The sequence below is a fragment of the Nematolebias whitei genome, chromosome 5 (assembly GCF_014905685.2).
Source record: "Nematolebias whitei isolate Nwh7 chromosome 5, NemWhi1, whole genome shotgun sequence".
Classification (NCBI taxonomy): domain Eukaryota; kingdom Metazoa; phylum Chordata; class Actinopteri; order Cyprinodontiformes; family Rivulidae; genus Nematolebias; species Nematolebias whitei.
This window is the reverse complement of record NC_056502.1, coordinates 35526613-35541161: the sequence shown is the minus strand read 5'-3', so window position 1 is coordinate 35541161 and position 14549 is coordinate 35526613.

The window sequence follows — 14549 nt, the reverse complement described above, 5'->3', positions numbered from 1 at the left end:
AGTTGTTGTTGTTGTTGTTATTGTTGTTTACAGTCTCAGTGAAAGTGTGGACATGAGTGTGACAAGGGCAGGATTGAGGAGGGTGTGTTCTTTGGGGGCCACACAGAATTATGTTTAATGTATAAAAATTACAATTTACATATTTTTAGTCACAGAGCAGAGATGCTCCTGGCTTTAATGCCTTATTATTACAGCCCATATCTGTCCTTTATGTATTTAATTAAAATGAAATTATTTAGGGGAAAAAAGCATTTATGCACATAACTTTCAGCTACTATGTCTAATTTTAGCATTTGTAAAATTGTCAGAGTTTCAGCCATTTTTGTGTTTTTCATTTGGCTGTGGCAGCCATTTTGAAACAGGATGGTAAATGTGTCTCCACTCATTATATCTTGGAGGTTTTATTAAAATCTGTCAAGTGATTCATGGATATTTAGCTAACAGACAGGGTTTTGCACAGTCTGTTAATGTTCAGAATAAGTGATGGAGATCAGTCTACAACTACACTGAATGTGCGATCAATATCTCCAACGTGGACTAAATTACACACATTTTTACGATTTTATGACTTTATGAAAAATGTTTTGTGATTAAATTTACATCCATAAACAAGCATAAAACAGGAACACTGCATCAGTCTTCTACAAATCAAAATACATATTTAGAAACCATTATGGGTCAGAATTTAAACAGTAAATTTATTTATGTTACTTTTAAAACTGTTATAATCTGAATTAAACTCAGCAGAAACCACAAAGCAGTCTTTGACTTCAACAAAACTCTTCCCAGTGACGTGGGTTTGTTTGATTGGAATTAAAGACATAAAAAAAGGCATTTTAAAAATCCTCATGAATTAAAACATGATATTTTAACAAATATTGAAATAATACTCTTGGGGGTCTCTGTGTGTTCTGGTTTAAAGTCTTTAAGTCCGGCCCTGGGTCACACCGATGTCCACATCCAGCTGTACTTTGTGACCAGTCGTGTCTGAAGTGACTCCGGGTGTTCCTCTCCTTCAAAGCAGATGTGATATGTTGATGTGGTGTTCCAGATGTGTGATGAAAACAAACAAAAATACATTAAATCCAAACTACAACACACTTCCTTTCTCCTCTTCATGGTGCAGGGCAGAGATGGCTTCCTTACAGAGCGTGTGCAGATGACTGAGAAACCATTTGTGAGCTGGGGGGTGGTGGTGGTGGTGGTGATGGTGGTGGTGGTGGGGGGGGGGCGGTGCTACTGACGTAATATCTTAAACAGCATGACAGGCATTCAGAAATGACATGTTGAACTAATCTGTTATAGCAGAATATGACTTTTTCAGCATCATGCTCTAAAAATACATTGCTTTTAATTAATTAAATAGATTGAAAGGAAATATTTAAATTGGTGCTGCAATTTAAGATACACAATCTAAAGTAGAGGGTTATAACTATAGCTCCAGGGGCACATGTGGGTCTGTGGTCTGTCTGTAGCGACTCATTGTAGCTTTGATCATAAATATAATGGAAATTTATATTATTGATATTCATAACTAAAACAGAAAAGCAAGTTTCTGTCTATATGTTTTGCAAATATGTCATTAAAACTAATAATAAAAGGAGAGAAACCTGATAATCAGGTCATGCTAGCAGTTTGTTAGCTGTTAGCTGCTTCATTAGCTCAACAGCCACACACAGTGAGGCTCATCAAAAACCCTCCAGAAAACTTTAAAGGTTTTTCATATCCATAAGATGAATTGCTGGGATGAAAAAAGAAAATCCAGATTTGCTAATTTATCACAGATTACAAGTGACTGGAATAAGGTGTTCTGCAAATAATAAATAACAAACTAACAGAAAGGTAAATCAACGTTACGATGACAAGAATAAGAAGATTAATCAAACATAATTAAAGTTGAAGTAAATGATGATAAAAATGTAAAAAGTCACTAAAAATATCACTAATGAACAAAAAGCCATTTTCATGTTCACTTTAACTTGTTCCAAAGTGGGATTATTTTTTCACAAGTATAAAAAAGTTTCACTTAAGCTTACATGGTGTTTAAATTTGATCAAAATAAATGTAAATAGATTTTTCCTCTTTATTTACATGATTATGGACTTTTATTTTGACAGAATGTAAAAATACCAACAAATTACAACTTATTTGAGATTTTTAATGTCGCATACATTTTTTAGCTGTATACAATTAATTCTGTTATTTTTGTTTTAGGTTTCTAATGAAGGGGTCACCCCCCCCCCCCCACCCCTCAACTGAGCCATGTACCCCACAGCAAGCTGAAAGAGGCCTGCAGCCACCAGATGGTTTGTTTAGTAAGAGGAGGGGCAGACATGGCTCCTTTGATTTTAAAAGTTGTTGACCCCTGCCTTAACGTAAGATTTGAGAGGAAATCAGCAGCTTTGTGAGAATATACAGAGAGCTAGTTTTCTGCTTTTAGTGGTAAATAAGTTTGTTTGTAAAAGTGATTTGTGCCGTCTAAATCCTGTGGGCCTCAAACCCTAATTGCGATGAAAAACCTGCATGAAGCCTCAAAGTGTTTCTGGATTGAAATCATTTTGCTGGAAGTGACTCAAGTTTTTATTCTCCTCAGCACCTCCCTGAGTCTCTGCAGCTGCTTCTGCAGAGACTCAGCCGAGCACTCACTCACTGCCATTGATTTCACTTTAAAGGATAAAGAGCCAATTTACACAAGCAGGCTGCAGCACTGATGTGCCAATATGTTTTTTCCATTTCATATTGTAGTTAGGTTTACTCCATTGACATCTCATTTTAAATTAGTTGTAAATAAAATATTAAAATTTTAAATGACAGCTTTTGTAATTTTGAGCTAAATCTTCTGAAAGAAGTGGCAATGACTTCAGTATTAAATCTGTTCCTGTTTTTTCAGAAATTTATTTGTTGAAAAAATGCTTGTAAAAACAATTGCTTAGGGACATTGTTGAAGCAAATCCTTCACAAGTTAAACAATCACATATATTTAGCAGAACACATCAAATATTTTGCAAAATAATACACTTTTTGTAAAATAGGAATGTACCAGTGTATAAAAACAGTTTTTTTTTGTTGCCCTATTGTTCAAATAATCATTTTTAACAACTTACACATTGTGGTTTTAAATTCAAACTTTGATCATTATAGCACTTTTCCTTTCCTTGTTCTAAGTCTAAATGAGGGGATCAAAAGAAAACGACAAACATTTTCATTACTGAGCCATGGTAACACATCTGTAAAATCTCAAATACGGCCATTTCATTATTAGAAAACAAAGATTAGAATAATTTATAACACAGAAGCTCAGAGGTTGTTTTTATGCATTTCTGTCAGAAGGTCACTGCACACGCGTTAAAGCTTAACGAGAAGATAACATCTTTCCTGAATGTTTCCAGAGAGCTCATCTGATTTTCCCTCAGTCCAATTATATCACGCCTCTTTTGTATTCTTCTAAATCTTCACAGGTTTTTTCCCTCTTGTTGCAAATCCATAACTATGCTGTAGTACCAAAGTAGCACAGGCAAAAATCAGTAAACGAGTCAGAGAGGCAGCATGTGACATTTTACCAACTCAAAATGAGCATTTCCAGAAAAGAACTACATTACTTTGATTGACTGACTCCCTTTTCAGAATTAGGCAGGAGGACAAACGTTTAAGATAAGAGAAGAAAAGAGAAGATAGAACTTTATTGATCCTGCAGGAAATTGTTGTGCCAGAGTTTCAGTACAAAGGAACACACACAAGGAATCACACAAGATATAAAACAATAATAGAGAATATAAAAACACCAACATTAAGTTCTAAAACAGGTTCATACAGAAACATTAAAGAGTTTATTGTTGTGGTACAGGATTAATTTTATTGTCCTATGTGTAGAAAAGAGGAGTTGAAAAGTTTGATATCCACAGGGAGGAAGGACTTCCTGTGTTGTTCTGTGGAGCACCTCGGTGGTCTCAGTCTACGACTGAAGGTGCTGCAGTAAGAGTCCAGGGTGTCATGCAGGGGGTGTGACGTGTTGTTCAGGATCTGGAGCAGTTTCCTCAGCATCCTCTGCTCAAACACCTGTCAGAGACTGCAGGTCCACTCCCAGAACTGAACCATCTCTCTTGATGAGCTTATCAAGTCTGTTGGTATCAGCTTTCTTCACCCTGCTGCCCCAGAACACCACAGCGTAGAAGATGCTGGAGACCACCGAGTGGTAAAACATCTGCAGCATGGTCCTGCAGATGTTAAAGGACTTGAGTCTCCTCAGAAGAAAAAGGTGACTCTGCTGTTTCTTGTAGAGGGTGTTGGTGTTGTTAGCTGTCCAACCCAGTTTATTGTCTACGTGGGCCCCCTGGTACTTGTAGCAGTCCACAGTGTCCACCTTAGTACCCTTGATATTGATAGGGTTGGGGGTTGGGGTTTTTTTTTGGGGTGGGGGGTGGGGGGCTGATCTTCTTCCTGTCATCCACCTACAGCTCTTTAGTTTTTCCAGTGTTGGCTTGCAGGTGGTTCTGTTTACCACACCTCTGTGTTCAGCTTCCTGGTCACCAGTGATTCAGCCCACAATGGCAGAGTCATCCAGAACTTCTGCAGATGCAGGATGTTGTATCTGAAGTCCGAGGTGTAGAGGGTGAACAGAAACGGAGAGTGGACCGTGCCCTGAGGAACCCCTGTGCTGCTCAGTATGGTGTCCGAGGTGGTGTTCTGCAGCCTCACATACTGTGGTGGTCGACCTGTGAGGTAGTCTCTGATCCAGGTGACCAGCGAGATTCACCTGCATGTCCAGGAGCTACTGCAGAGTAGAGCAGGTCTGATGGTGTTAAAAGTACTGGAAAAGTCAAAGAACATGACTCTTACAGTGCTGCCTGCCCTGTTCAGGTGTGTGTAGGATGAAGTTTAGAGTTTAGAGTTTGGATTAAGGTTGAAATGTACTTTGGGACAGTAACCATAGACAAATTAGTAATAGTTGTAGATTTGTCCACTCTCATTCCACTCTGAGACATTTTTATCATGACCTCTTGGTCTGTTACATTGTTTATTTGTCATAAGCAGGTTAACAAAAGATCAACAATGTAATGAAATGTTCAGGAGGAGAAGAACCGATTTGACTTGCTTAAAAACACAACAAGGAATACTAAAGCATACAATATGTGTACAAAATAAAGTACCAAAAGTGAAAACGAAATATAATATTTACAAGGCCCAAAAGAAACGACAACATGGTAGAATATAACGGTGCAAGTAGGATGAATTACTGTAGTATAAAGAAGTATTTCAAGGTAGTAATATTAAACACACATGATATATATTGCACATAACATAAACTGCACAGGTTGTGTGACAGGTTATTGCACAGGTAGTGAGTAACACTGAGATGAATTATGATGGTAAGGTAGTGACATACATGATACAGCCACATCATGCAGCAGCAACATATTAAGTGTTACAGATGTGGCTTGGTGTAATGTGTAATATGTAAAGGATAGTAGATGGAATAGTCCTTGTGCTGGGTGGGTGTGATCCTTAACGATGCTGCGTGCGTTACACAGACATGTTTGGCAGATGTTCCAGATGGTGTGGAGACTGCTACCAGTGATGTCAAATACCTGATGAGGACTGAGAAGCCTGTCCCCTCAGGTGCTACTTCTTGGCTCACATGTCTGATCAGGCTCAGATGATAGACGAAGGGAAGACAGAGTCTTGCTGCTACGCAGCTCAGCACAGACAGCAGCTCTGCTTGTTAATGATAGCAGCTAAATAACAGACAAAAGCAACACGTAAACACCTTGTCTGACAATAATCATCCAGTCACCATGCGAGGAGGGCATCCAAATCTGTCTCATCAGGACCTGAGAGGTGTTCGTAATAATCAGGGGTAATTATCAAATCAAATCAAAACCTGTTGATTAATTGTTTACAGATGTAAACTGAGCTTCCTGCAAAAGCTTTAAGAAACTGGGTTACCGGGTTCCTTCTATACAGCTGTGAACAACGCAAGAGAGGAAGAGCATGAAAATTCTGAGAATGTGTGAAGAATATCAAACATTAATGTGGTGTGGAAGGGAAATACAAACTCTTTGCATTTGCTTGAGTATGTGTGAGTGTGTGTGTGCTCATACACCCCAGACAGCACATCTAATAAGGAACTTAGTAAAGCCGGCAGCACAAGGCGTCATCTCCAGTGTGCTCTCTGTGTTGGTGATTTAAACTCTTTTACTAAGCAGGCGTTCAGTGTTGTTGCACATTACCATCTGCTGCCATTCCTTCACTTTAAACAGTGTGGGAAGATTGGACCCTTTCAGCGTGCCTGTTCCTTTCTCTCCGCACACTTTTGACATCTTCCCACCATGTTTGATCTGAAAGCGTCTCTGAAAATAGACTCTCATTACACGGATCACGGCATGGCTAATTATCACATGCAGATCTCGTGCAAACAAAACATGCAGGTAATGCTGGATACGATGGCAGATTAAATTAGACAGTCTTTACATGCAGAAATAAGAAAATCTCAATGAAAGTCGCACTGGGTTCCTCTGGTTTGTAAAAGACCATATTCTTTGTGCGGATACATTTCTACCATATTGATAGCTTTATTTTAATAAAACGTTTTACCTCCCCAAGTCTGACAATGTTAGGATGTTGTGTAAAATGGAAATATAAGCAGAATGAAATTATCTGAGAAAGAAAAACAACAATATTTTATTCATTCTTCTACTTTGAAGCCCTGCTGTTGTAATGGTTGCAGTATGCAGCATTATTTTACTGAATTAGACAGGGATTTCCTTGAAAATCAATTTTCTGGATGCTCTTCTAAAGCCCGTGTATGCAATGATGATGCCATTACAGATGTGGAAGCTGCCCATGCCAGTGACACTATTGCACCCCCATACCATCAGAGAGGCAGGAGTTTGAACTGTGCGCTGAAAATAGGCCCAAGGGTTCTTCTCCTCCTAAGTATATAGAATGTAGCATCCATAATAAAAATAAAAAAAATCTATTCACATTTCCACGTTGCCTCTGTCCGTTTTAAATGAGCTTTGAGAAAGATGTCAGCACTTCTGGATGTTGTTGATGTAGCATAAATATGTGCACTACTGACCATGACCTCTGACCCTGAGGTCACCTTTCATAACCACCCCAAACTGGTTTCCTTTAAAGTTACTTACAACCTGAATAATTTTGGATGTTTTCCCACATTCATAGAACTACTAATCACTTACAGTTTGATACATGCTTACACGTTTCTTTTAAGCCTTTGATAAAGAAAAGCACATTCAGAAAGTTAATTTTGTTTTATTGGATTATGACGTGTGAACATGGACACTGGTCATTATTATGAAATAGTGTGAAATATTATAAATGTTTTAACATATTTTCTCAGTTTTGTTTCCAGAAAGAACTTCATTTAAGAGTCGCCTCGACTCTTAAAGTCCTGAGATGCAGAAACAAATCCCTGCACATCAGACATTCATTTCAGAACAGTCTGAAAATGCCAGCACTGTCCTTGGAGCTGAAGTCACACAAAAACAGTACTTTAGTGCAACATGTTCAGTTCTGTCTCCTGCGTTTTCCATCTTGATGTGTTTTTGTGTTGTCCATTGTCTTCGTTATTCCTGAGAAAAGATAAACAAGTTTTGCTCAGGAACAATTGTTGTTAAAGTCAAGTCGAAAGATGCACAGCAATTACAGAACATAAAAGGTTTTTTTTCTACTGCAAGGCTTCACGGCTTTGAGATAAGTGTGAGACTACTTATTACCTGTCGACTATTCTCATCAGCTGACTTCCTGCAGACCCTGTTAATGTTTCACCTCAGTCACCTTGGACAAGTGCCTGGCATGATCCTATAAAGACTCCCTGAGCCGTAACCTGTTTCCTGCGTGGAGTTTTGGAGGCTTGATCAGCCTCCAACATCCTGGAAAGACAGAACAACTGTTAATTGTATTTCCCGACTCGACAGGGGCTGAGAGTCTGGTGAGGACATCAGTGCAATGGTTATACCATAAAATATGATTTCCTTACTTGCAGTGTTAGTAAATACCCTAATCTGACCTAATCTAATAACATCTCTCAATCAAATTCTAAAGTAAACTATTTATCAACTTTGTCTAAGTCGTTGCTCATAAAAAAAAGTAAATTCTGTCAAAATTCTTTATTTTAGATAAAAAAATTGCTTTTTGATGAATCCTTATTGCTTAGTCAAGTTTAAATATTCATTGAACAACTACTGTTCAAACTAGGGTGAATACATCAATTAAGCTGTTATTAGTCAGAAAACTGACGCTGCCTTGGTTTAACGAGTGCATAATGTGTAGTTAAGTGTTCCCCTTCTTCCACCATGACACTTACCCACTTAATATGGTCCTCCTTAGTGCATGCTTACATTCACAGATGACTTCTTATTTGCAGGATGAGCTTTAAGCAGCATTTGTGGATGTCACAGTGAACTGTGTTAACATGCAGTGATTAGTGGAAGTGTTCCTGAGCCCATGCTGTGATGTCCAGAACTGAATCTGACCTGTTTTTAATGCAGTGCTGCCTGAAAGCTGGAAGATCATGGTCATTCATTATTGACTTCTGGCCTTGTTTATTGTGCACAGAATTTTCCAGAATCTTAAAATCTTCTTCGTCTTAATCTTCTTTTATCATTTATCTGTAGTTGGGTTGTTGAGACAACAGGTTGAGGACAGAAACCTAGGCATCCCTCTCTCCAGTGACTCTTTCTACCTTGTCCTGAGAGAACCCAAGACGTTCCCAGGCCAAAGAAGATACACAATCCCTCCAGAGTTTTCTGGGTCTATCTCTACTCTATCTCTAAGGATGAGCCCAGCCACCCTGCAAAGGAAGCTTATTTTGACCGCTTGTATCTGGGATCGCATTCTTTCGGTCATGATCTAAACCTCATGACCACAGGTGAGGGTAGGAACAAAGACAGACCAGTAAATCAAGAGTTTTTCCTTTTGACTCAGCTCTTTCTTCATGACGACAGACCAAAGCATCCACCCATCTATCTATTATCTTTACCTGCTTTTCCTTTTTGGGTCGCTGGCATCACTGGTGCCCACATTCAGCAGTCACTGTGCGAGAGGTGGGGGACACCTTGGACAAGCCTCCAGTCCATAACAGGGAGAGACAAACAAGACAAACAACCATTCACTCTCTCTCTCACACCTAGGGCCAATTTAGAGTTACCAATCAGTCTAACATGCATGTTTTTGGTCTGCGGGAGGAAACTGGAGTACCAGGAGAAAACCCACGCATGCACGGAGAGAACATGCAAACTCCACCCAGAAAGGCCTCCGGCCCAGATTTGATCCGGTGACCTTCTCGCTGAGAGGCAGCAGCTCTACAAACTGAAATACCAAAGCAAAGTCCTCATTATTGAGGATGAGGCCCAATCTATGGATCCATCTCCTGCTCCAGCTCCTCCTACCACCACTCGTGAACAAGACGCCCAGATACTTAAACTCCTCCATCTGAGGCAAAGACTCCCCGCCAACCGGGAGGGGGAACTCCACCCGCTTATGGTGGAGAACCATGGCCTCAGACTGATGAAGTGACTCATTCCAGCTGCTTCACACTCACCTGCAAACTGCCCCAGTCTACTCTGAAGGTTTTGGCCTGAAGAAGCCAACAGAACCGCATCACCATCAGCATAAAGCAGAGGTGAGACCCTGTGCAACCACCTGAGTACAAATACCTGCCCAAAACTGTGGGGCTGCCAACCCACCTGACCCCCCCATGCCATCAAATTAAAAATCACATTTATTTTTCTTGAAAATGGTTCAATATCTTGATTTTAACACTTAATATTTTAATGGGTCACAAGGGACATGTTTAGCGAATTTCCAACACTAAAACTGAAAGAAAAATAAATAAATTAAATTGAGAGTAAATATCTTCAGATTAATTTGACTGACTGAATTATCAAGCAAGCCTCATGCCTCATAAAATTTTTCTTTATACTTTATTATATCTGCTTTAATTAACTTTTTAATTCTGAATTATTTTTTCTCACAATGTGTTCAGTTATACCACTTGACCCTTTTCTGTGTTTGACAAGACTCACACAGAGATAGCCATATTTAAGGCTGTAATAACCCACCAGTTCTTTATCTGAAGGTTTATTTTAGAGAGAATAAAAACAGAAAGAACAAAAATAATACAGAAATTCTTTACAAACATTCTAAGGCATTACTTTTTTCTGAAAATCAAGCATCAAAAAATGTTAGCTTTTAAATTCCCATTGATTTCTGGAAGCCTACAGGGGTTACAATTGATCAAAACCATAATAAATCATATTGGTTTTATGAATTATTTAGGCCCTGAGTTTGACTATGAGAAGTGCAGAACAGAAAACACATGAGGTGATGAGATGGTCATGAGTCAATCATATTTAATGATAAAAAGGCAACTGGATTTTTGTTTGACATGTGGGTTAACTGGGTGGTCATTTGGCATTTTTATTTCAACTAAAACAAAAAATCAAACCAGATGGTTTGTCATCATCACCATCATCACCATCATCATAGTAAGTACATAAATAACTAAATAGTTTAAAGCTATTTTGATTTAATTATCTAGTTAAAATAACACTTTTATCTTTTTTGAAAAGAGATGTTTAGGCAGAGAATCACCAAACGTTTATATGTTTCATCAGTTTGAAAATGAGAAGTTCAAGATCTCGTATCAGCCTTGCATTCTGTTTAGAGTTGCATTCGGGCCCAAAAAACAGATCCAACCTGGCTCCAGCCCGCAGTCATGATTTCTGAACCCCACACGACCAGACGAATTAACAGTAATTACAGGTCCGAACCCGGAAACCCACCTGCGACATTTTTAATTAGTTATTAATGGTCGGTGATGCGCAGCAGAATAAGGGGCAGAAGATTCGGAGCTGACGGGGTGTTTGTCATTGGCCATAAAAAACGTTTAAACCCATTCTTCTGAACTACTGAGACACACGGACAGCTCGGACACACGTCTGCTTTGAGAGACACCTGTCGGGACGCGCAGCTGAATAAGGTGCAGAAGATTCAGAGCTGAGGGGGTGTTTGTCCTTTCATGTCCGTAAAAGAGCATTTAAACCCTCCTTCTGCCTGCATTCTGATTTATTCAAACATGGATCCTGCTCTGACACACGTCTGCTTTGTGATCTCACCTGTTTGGGTCATCGGCCGCACGCGTCCGCTGAGTGCAGCGGCTGAATGAACGTCCATTAGTGCGATGAATCTATTCCTGGCAGTACAGTCCCATCTGAAGCTTAACCAACAATCTGGACACATAATTAGTAAGCAAAGTGGCAAAAATTGCATTTTTTATTGCAAAGGTTGCAGACCCCTGTTCTAGATGAAGCACGGCCATGTTAAAGTTCCTGAAGGTAAGACAAGACAAACTAATAGTTTTAAAAACTACAAACCAAATCTTAAAATCAGTTCAATAACAGACAAGAAGTAAAAAAAAATAAAGAAGTTAACACGAGTTTTCTGCTCAGGTTTTCTTGTTTCGGCTAAGTCCAGCAGTAGCAGCTGGGTTTTCACCACAGGAAGACGATGGAGGAAACGACTGACCAATGCACAAAAAGGAGTTATAATAATCAAAGTGTGTTGTAAAAAACACAACTTTGTTCAAATGTAACAACAACAACAACAACAAAAGTCTTTACCTTTGTTAGATGTAACTGAAAAAAGATCTGTTTTGAAATCAAAACAGATCTTTCTTTTTCAAATTTAAATGTTTTGTCCAAAATTAAACAGTTTTTTACTTCAAAGCTTGAACTAAAAACTGAACATCACTCGAGGCTCAAGAATGCTAATAGAATCAATTACAAACTACTTCCTCACATATCAAAGTTCTAGTGTTCCTTAAAGGAAAGCATTTCACCCACAGCCTTTCATGCAGGAGCTTACAAATAAAATCATTTTACTGTTTGTTAAGAAACTACAGAGTTGTAGTCACTTTGGTCAAACCTTGAACATAACATTATAAGCAACCTTATGCAGTATAGTCAAGTCAAATTTATTTATAAAGCACATTTAAAAACTGCAGCTGTTACCAAAGTGCTTAACAATAAAAAATTAATGGCAGTAATTTAAAGAAAAATTTTTTAATTAAAAACATCAAAAGAAAAACATAAAAACACAAAACAATTAAATACAAAATCAAATCACACTGTGTTCAAAGTCAGTGAAAACAGACGGGTTTTTAAAGATTTAAAAACAGGAAGTGATAGTATAGTATATGTTATGTATATATGTTGTATAGTATATGTTACGTTCAAAATCTGTATTATGAATGACTTATTTACTACCACATCCAATTTTTCCCCCACTATTAAGAACATTGACTGAGTTGTAGCCATTTTTTGTGTTGGTTAATGATAATTTGCTGTGGCTGATATTTTGAATTGGACTCCAAATGTAATCAGTTGAGCTTGTACATCCAGAGTTCTGCTGCTGTGCTCGTTGGGGAGCAGTGTCAGCCACCACTTCACCAGATATAAGTCAATCTGTGAACTTAACCTGGTTGTAACTATTTTTGTGGCTTTTCTAAAGTTTCATTGGCTCTGCATCAATCTTGAATTGGGTTGTTTCCAACAGTTAATCAGTTGTAGGTGTACATCCAGTGATTACTTCCATAAGTTTCATTAAAATTTGTTCAGTGGTTTATGAGAAGATTTGGCACCAGACCCACAGGATCACACAGACATAGTTAAAAATACCACCCACTCCTTTTGGTGGTGGCAATACGGTGAATAAAATCTACACTTACTTTGTCCAACCATCGTGCAAGCTTAAATTGTTTTTCACCATTTGTGTAACATTCATAATGCATGGAATGATAACATAAAATAAAATAAATAAAAAAAAGTCACATTAATCCAGCGTTTAAACGCTTGCCAGTTTAGCATCTAATATATAGAAATGCCTTCAGCTTTCTTCCATCCCCCTACAGGCACTCAAATATTGATGAACCTCTGACAGACAATAGTTCTAGATAAAATGGCATCATTAAGGCATTTTCTCCTAAATGTAGCTCTCAGTCTGCTTCCATTAAGTGTCTTGTTCACAGGGGCAAATGTTTTTGGGTCTTACTCACAATAATGTTTCCAAAGAAAGGTAATGGATTGTACAAAGTGACATAATCCAGCACTTAGCGACTGCTATTTGCCAACAACTTTTTGAAAATCACTTACCCAATGTTTGTTTGAATAGCTGAAAAGGCAGGGGAAACAGAAAGATGCAGGTTTTCTTTGGATTAAACAAAAGCAGGACCCACAGCTAAAGACTTGATATCCTTAGATAGAGAACTTTACTAATAGGCTTTTTTATGTACAAATTATGTGAATGTTTCTGTTCAGTGTCCTGAGATGACTTCTGTTGTGATCTGGAACTATATAAACAGACTGAATTGAATATGTACAAATGTAAATTTACAACTCCAGCTCAAACATTTTCAAACTCAAACACAGCATGCAAGTTAGTTCAGCACCTGGACTCTTCAACTACGATGGGAGTATGTAGTTTATTTAAACTCAGTTCAATTCAGTTCATTTATATAGCACCAAGTCATAACAGAAGTCATCTCAGGGCACTGAACAGAAACGGTCATATATAAAATAATAATTTAACATTATTTATCTGAGGAGCAGACTGCTTTGAGTGTAACTCCATCACAGAGCTCTCATCTTGAGCATGAAGGCGACAGTGGAAAGAAAAAAACTCCCTCATGAGGAAGAAACCTTTAGCAGAACCAGGATCAGGACAAGTGGCTCCTGCTTCAACCAGCTGGGTTTGGTAGGAATAGATACACAATGGCAGGTCAAGAATCACATGTTAAGACAGAAATAATATCAAATGAAATCTATTCAATTTTAACAATTCATTTAAGGAAATGAGGTCAGTTTGTCCTCCAGTAGTTTAAGTTTGAGGCAGCATGACAAGCCAACCCTAACTATAGGATTTATCAAAAAGGAAAGTCTTTAAACTGGACAATGTGTCAGCCTCACGGACAGAAACTGGAAGTTGGTTCCACAAGAGAGGAGCCTGATAACTGAAAGATCTTCCTCCCATTCTGTTTTTGAAAACTCTAGGAACCACAAATAAGCCTGCAGTCTGAGAGCAAAGTGCTCTGTTAGGAAAATATGGAACAATAAGATCTACAGGTCCTTCTCAAAAAATTAGCATATTGTGATAAAGGTCATTATTTTCCATAATGTAATGATAAAAATGAAACTTTCATATATTTCAGATTCATTGCACACCAACTGAAATATTTCAGGTCTTTAATTGTTTTAATACTGATGATTATGGCATACAGCTCATGAAAACCCAAAATGCCTGTCCCAAAAAATTAGTATATTTCATCCCACCAATGAAAGACAAGTGTTTTTAATACAAAAAACACCAACCTTCAAATAATCATGTTCAGTTATGCACTCAATACTTGGTCGGGAATCCTTTTGCATGAATGGCTGCTTCAATGCGGCGTGGCATGGAGGCAATCAGCCTGTGGCACTGCTGAGGTGTTATGGAGGCCCAGGATGCTTCGATAGCGGCCTTAAGCTCATCCA